We start from the raw sequence: 6,531 nt of genomic DNA, 5'->3' as shown, positions 1-6,531 counted from the left end.
AGGCTGGCCTTGAACTCACTATGTAGCCCAGCTGGCCTAAAACTTGGTGTGATCCTCCTGCCTCAGCCTCCTGAATGCTGAAATTGCAGGTGTGCACCATCACAGCCAGCCTTCAGGAAATTTTTTTTTTTGGTACCAGGGATCGAACTCGGGTCCTTGCGCTTGCGCAGCAGGCGGAGAAACCACTGAGCTAAATCCCCAGCCCTAGGTTGTCTTTTTAAAATTAATAGGTATAATAGGTATAAATTTTAATGCAGTCTATTTCATGAATGGATGGATGGATGGGCAGTTCTTTCTCCCAGTTCATCTCATCTCACACCTTTTTTATTTTGTCAAAGAGAAGTGGTAGTTACGATGTAGTCACATTTACACATTTTGGGTCTTGTATAAGAGGCCTTCCCTGCCCAAAGTTTTGTCTCTTGCCTATGTTTTCTTTGAACAACCTTACAGTGCTGTCTTTTGCATTTCATTCCGTAATTGATCTAGAGTAAATTTTTTGTGAATGACATGGGAGAGACATAGTTTTTTTCCAAGTGGATTTGCCGTGGCCCACATTGTTTTTGTCCCCACTACTTGCACTGCAGCATTTGTCCTATGCTAGGCACCTCTGTATCCTGGGTCTGTATATAGTAGGCATGTGGTTGTCACTGCCCCAAGCATCAGCCATCCTTCCAGTATCCACCTCTCAGGAAGACAGGGATAGGGGCTGAACCAGCCAGCTGGCCCCTCCATTGTGCTGGGCCCTGGGCAACGTCCACAGCTAGTCACGTGACTCGACTGGTCAGTCGGATTCAAGGAGAACTTATTTCAGGCATTTGGGCGAGGGAAGAGACCAGACAGAAGAGCCTTAACTATCCTTGTGGAATTTGAGGCCTGGCTAGAAGTTGCTTCAGTTGTCACACAGCCAGGAGGTAAAAGCAGATCTGAGAATGAAACCAACATCTGCAGGCCAATGGACTTGAGTTGAGAGATGGCTCCCAATCACATTTATAGCTGAGTACTCTTGGCCTTGGAGAATTTAACTTGGAAGTTAATGTGCTGAGCCCCTTGTGCTTAGCTGAGTTGGCTTGTGTTTTCCACCATTGCAAGGCAGCCACAATCTCTGCATGCTTCATCTTCTTCCACTGATTTTTTTCCCCCAGTACAGGATCAAACCCAGGGGCTACATCCCCTGGGTATGTATGTATCTATATATCTATGTGTCTATTTATTTTATTTTGAGGCAGGGTCTCACTAAATTGCCCAAGTGGGACTTGAACTTGGGATTCTCCTGCCTCAGCCTTCCTCAGTGCTGGGATTACAGGTGTGTGCCACAGCACCTGGCTTTCTTCCATTGATTTCTTTTTCTTTTCAAGTTCACTTTCTTTATTGTTCCTTTTCTTCCTCTCCCACTTTCCTTTTTTCCTTCCTTCCTCACTTCCTTTTTCTACTTTTTATGTTTCTTGATTGTTCTCATGTACTTTCATTTCCACATAGATTTTAGAATCATGAAGATTTTTTTTTGGTATCGGGGATCGAACTCAGGACCTTACACTTGCAAGACAGGTGGCAGAACCACTGAGCTAAATCCTCAGCTAGATTTTAGAATCAGTACATCAACTATTTTTTTTAAAAAGCCCATTGGTATTTTGATTGGTATTATATTTAATTTATTGGCTAACAGGGAAGATTGATACTTCTGGAATACTGAGTCTATTAAAGAATATGCTTTTCTCTTCTATTTATTAAAACTTTTTGTGTCAGTAAAAATTACCTTCTTGTAAGTCATGCCTATTTCTTGTGGAGTTTAATAATGGTTTTTAAATTTTTTGCAATTATCAAGTTTTTTCTACTATAGTTTCTTTTTGCAGTACTGGGGATCAAACTCAGGACTTTGGACTTGCGAGGCAGGTGCAGTGTCACTGAGCTAAATCTCTGGTCCTACTATAGTTTCTAATTGATTATTGCTCTAAATGTCTTTTGTGGAGTCTTTAGACTCTTTAGTTTTGTTTTTTAATTTTCTTGGATTTGTTGATGATTATTCTACCTGGAGATGATAACTGTTTAATTTCTTTCTGACATCTATATTGACTATTTCTTTTTCTTATGATATAGGTTAATCCCTCCTGCACTATATTTGGAATAGTGACTGTTTTTACCTCTTCTCTTTTTTTGGTACCGGGGATCAAACTTGGGACCTTGCACTTGTGAGGCAGGTGCCAGAACCACTGAGCTAAATCCCCGGCCCTACTTTCTAAATCTAATGAGAATATTTAAAATATTTTACCACTAACTAATTTCTTGATGTAGATTAGAAATAGATGCATTTTCCTTTTATTTCTGGTTTGTTAATATTAAAAAATCTTAGGTTAAAGGTATAGCTTGGTGGCAAAGCCCTTGCCTAGCATGTGTGAGGCTCTGGGTTCCATCTCCAGCACTGGAGAAAAATGTTATCACAGATTGCAACTGTCATATACTTTCTCTTTTAATATGTTAATATTGAAATATACGTTAACTGATTTGTCAATGTTGAATAATCCTTGTATTCCTAGATAGATGTTATTTGGTCATGGTGTTTTATTCTGTTAATACTTTGCAGAATCTGAATGTTTTATTTTATTTAAAATTTTTGCATCTATGTTTCTAGATTGCCCCCCCACACCTTTTGTCATCCTTTTGAATTTTGTTGTTAAGGTTCCAGCAGCTTTATAAACATATAAGATAGGGCCTGGGATTTAGCTCAGTGGTTTTGCTACCTGCTGTGCAAGCACAAGGACCCGAGTTTGATCCCCGGTACAAAAAAAACCAAACAAACATATAAGATAGCTTTTTGTGTTCAACATTTTGGAACAGTTTGAGTAACTCATGGAATATCCATTGCTAGAAGGTTTCACAGAACTCTTGAAATTGACTGGGCATTTTTAAGGGATGCATCTGTCTTAGTTACTTTTCTCATTGCTGAGACAAAATACCTGATACCTTCAAGATAAAGGACGAAAGGTTTATTTCAGCTCACAGTTTGTATAAGTTTCAGTCCATAGTCGGCTGGTTCCAAGGCAGGGTAGCATGGCAGAGGGGCATCAAAGAGGAGAAACAGTCCATGGCAGGGTAGACAGAAGGCAGTGAAGCAGCAAGCAGCCTGCCTTCTTTCATTTTCTTCATATTCCATCCAGGAATAAGCCTATGGATTTCTCTTTTTTTTTGGTACTGGGGATTGAACTTGGGACCTTGTGCTTGTGAGGCAGGTGGGCAGAACCACTGAGCTAAATCCCCGGCCCAAGCCTATGGATTGGTGCCACCCACACCCAGGATCCCTTTTCAGTAGACCCATTCAGCCACACCCAGAACTGTGCTAGTTCAATTAGGGAATTAATCCAGATATCACACACACACACCCTTAATCTATATTCACACATCCTAGATCCAGCCACCTCTGAAACGCCCCATCTATGGCTATCTATTAGGCTCTTGGGGGACATCTAGGTACAAGCTAAAACAGCATCTTTTATAAATTTCAGTTTCTTCTAAATTTATCAGTCTGTTCAGGCTTTTTACTTTTCCTTGTAAAATATCAACATTTTCCCAGAACAACACACAGAAATCTGTCAAGATTTAAAAATTTGTTAATGTAAAATAGATCATATGCAGTAGTCCCTTAAATATTCAAAAGCTTTCTTGGCATCTGTAATTGTGTCTCCTTGTTCAGTTTTAATGTTTGTGAATGTTGTACATATTTGCCTTTGTCACCTTTGCCTATTTTACTGTGTATTGTATTTTTGGACAAAGTACACTGTTCTTATTTTGCCTGCTCTGGGCTTGCCTGGTAGACAAGTCACTGTGGAGCAGCCTTTGGGAGCCTGGCTATACACAGAAAAGCAGTGGCTCAGAGCTTCTGTCCTTGGAGGTGTGACGAGTCTCACTGAAATCTGAAGCTGGCTGAGCATAGGTTCTTTTGGATCCCTGGGTGGCATCCCCACCATGGCAACTTCTTGTGGCCATTTTCCAGGATTATAAGACAGGAACAAGGGCTGGGGATGTAGCTCAGCAATGCCATGCCTACCTGGCAAGCTCAAGGCCCCAAGTTCGATTTCAGTACCAAAAAAAAAAAAAAAGAGAGACAGGAATGAATGCAGGTTTGTTTGTAGGTGTGTTTGTGTTTGAAATGGGAGGTTTTGTATTATTCTTTGGGCTAAATTTCTTCATGAGGGTTTACCAGCCTAGAAGAGAAGCCTGGGTAGAGGAAGGGCATGGAAGTCCTGAGCCAGTGGGTATAGGAGTGCAGTCCCTTCCTCCCCATCACAAGGGTTGAGGCTGAAGTCCCAATAACAAATGCCAGGTTAACAAGAGGACAGAATAACAGGCTTCTTTCACCAAATATTTGTGTACACAGAAGATGTCAGAAATGAAGACGTAAAGACCCAGGAAGACTATTTTTGTGCTTAGGTTCCAAGAAGAACAGACAAACATGTAGAGATGTGATTGGACCAAAATGGTGTGATTGAAAGCTGGCCCGGCAGCCCAGCCAGGCCCATGTGCTCGGATGCTTCCTGGCCTCTCTGTGTCGTCCGCCTTCCTCTCCAGCATGGGCAGGACGCTCTGGATGAAGGTCTGAAGAGAGAGGGTGACTTTTGCAGGTTTTATGGCTGGCTTTGTGAGAAGGGCTTCTCATGTCTATGGCTATCCTTGGTGAAGAGGTGTTCTGGTTCTCGTGGCTTGCTTGCGGGGAGAATGAGGCGGGGGGACAGGAGGTCAGAGCAAATTTGTTTCTGAGGCCTTCCAGTCTCCTTTAGTTCAAAGGACTCAGCATGCCAAAGCACTGCGCTTCGGGGTATCATTTTCTGATCCCCCCAACACAGCCATGGAAGCCCTGGGAGCAGCAGGGGATGTAGGAGTCTGGGTGAGGGGAGCTGGGATGCCCTGGGTGGGGGGCTGTGGCCATGCGAGATGACCACTCCTTAGGTCCCTCCCTCCGAGCCAGGGTGTTGCACTAGGGAACTCAGTCCTCACATTGACTGACCTTTCCAGCCAGGCCCGCTGTCTTCTTAAAGAGGTTTCCGGAGGAAGATTTGCTGAGGAGGAAAGTCGGTCTCTTTATTGGGGGGGGGGGGGGTTGCAGCTGTGTCAGATGAGGGGCTGTCTTTGTGTCCCCACACACCACCTGCAGTAGTATCCCTGAGTATCTCCTGGGGGACTGGACACTTGGCCTCTAACATGTACCCGATGAATCCCTCCACCTCTCCCAGCCACCACCCTTTGGTCTCTAAATGGGGCAGATAATGCTCCTCCTAGATGCCACCTTTGGGTGGAACTGGGCCAGGTGTTACCCTGTTGTCAGAGACCATTTCCAGTTGGCCTGCTCCCCTGTAGCCTCCCCACTAGTGAGCACATACGTGGTCTCAAACCCTGCTTTCCTGCTCAGGTGCCCTTGCTGCACATCAGGTCACTCAGCAAGCGTGGGACATAGCCCAGCACACAGGTCTGGCCTGCGAAGGCTTTGGGAACACCTTCCTCCAGATGCACCCTTTTGCTCAGTTTTGTTGATACAACAAAGACAACGCCTAAACAGAAAACTTAGAGAAATAGTAGGGAAATAGAATTAAGAGAAGAGTGAAAGGGAAGTCTAACCATCCAGTCTTTTCTAGCAAAGCCCCGGGATCATTTTCAGACACACAACAGATGATGACAAGAATGAGCTACTGTGTCAGCATCAGGGCCCTGTGGCACCTGCCTTCAGCACAGATAAGGAGGGAAGCCCGCAACTCACCTCTGGCCTGTGAACCAAATTCACATGGTCTGCTTAATAAGCAAATCCACATGGTTCACATGGTTTCCAAAGACCTTGAAAGCCATTTGAGTTCTTAAGTAAGTTATGTAATTCTGCTTTCTCATTTGCTCCATCAATTGATTCTGCAAACCTTCTTTTTGTTTTGTTTATAAAAATCATAAACAGATGTATGTGTTTTGACTGCTGCTCCAGCTTAAACACAGGCCTTTCTGGTTCTCTGCTCAGCATGCTCTGTTAGTAGCAAGGACGGGATCTAGCCAGGGTGGATACCTGTCTCAGGGCTACTCCTTGGGCTCCCTCCAATGGCTTTTTGTAGTCACCTGTTGGCAAGGGAGGCCTGGGAATGGAAGGGAAGGACTGCTAAGCGGGGGAGGGTCTGGTTTAGCCTGCATGGCCTTGAGCAAGCTTCTTCCTGTCCTTCCTGTAGGGTCCTCACTGCCACTGAAGGGGTTAGAGTGACAGAGAAAAGTAGGGTGATCCTGCTGAGCATGGTGGCTGACACAGAGGGGCGATTGCTCAGCGCTCCTCCTTTCCTTCAGGCACCTGGAATTCCCAGATCCAGCCTTCGCCACCCCTGGTATTGCAGAGGGAGCTGGGGTCTGGTCAGAGATCACCCCAGGGGAGCTGTGTGGAGCCTGTGGGTGTAACTTCCAAGCACCCAGGAGAGCAGAAAGCCAAGAAGGCAGTGAACCACACAGTCTAAAACAGACCACCATGGAGGGAGGGGCTGGAGAAAGGGCAGTCCCTGAGCAGACCCTCCTGTTGCG

The sequence above is a fragment of the Heterocephalus glaber genome, unplaced genomic scaffold, assembly GCF_053883595.1.
Source record: "Heterocephalus glaber isolate CG9 unplaced genomic scaffold, H.glaber_assembly_v1.0 deba00001497, whole genome shotgun sequence".
Taxonomy (NCBI): domain Eukaryota; kingdom Metazoa; phylum Chordata; class Mammalia; order Rodentia; family Bathyergidae; genus Heterocephalus; species Heterocephalus glaber.
This window is presented reverse-complemented; position numbering follows the sequence as displayed.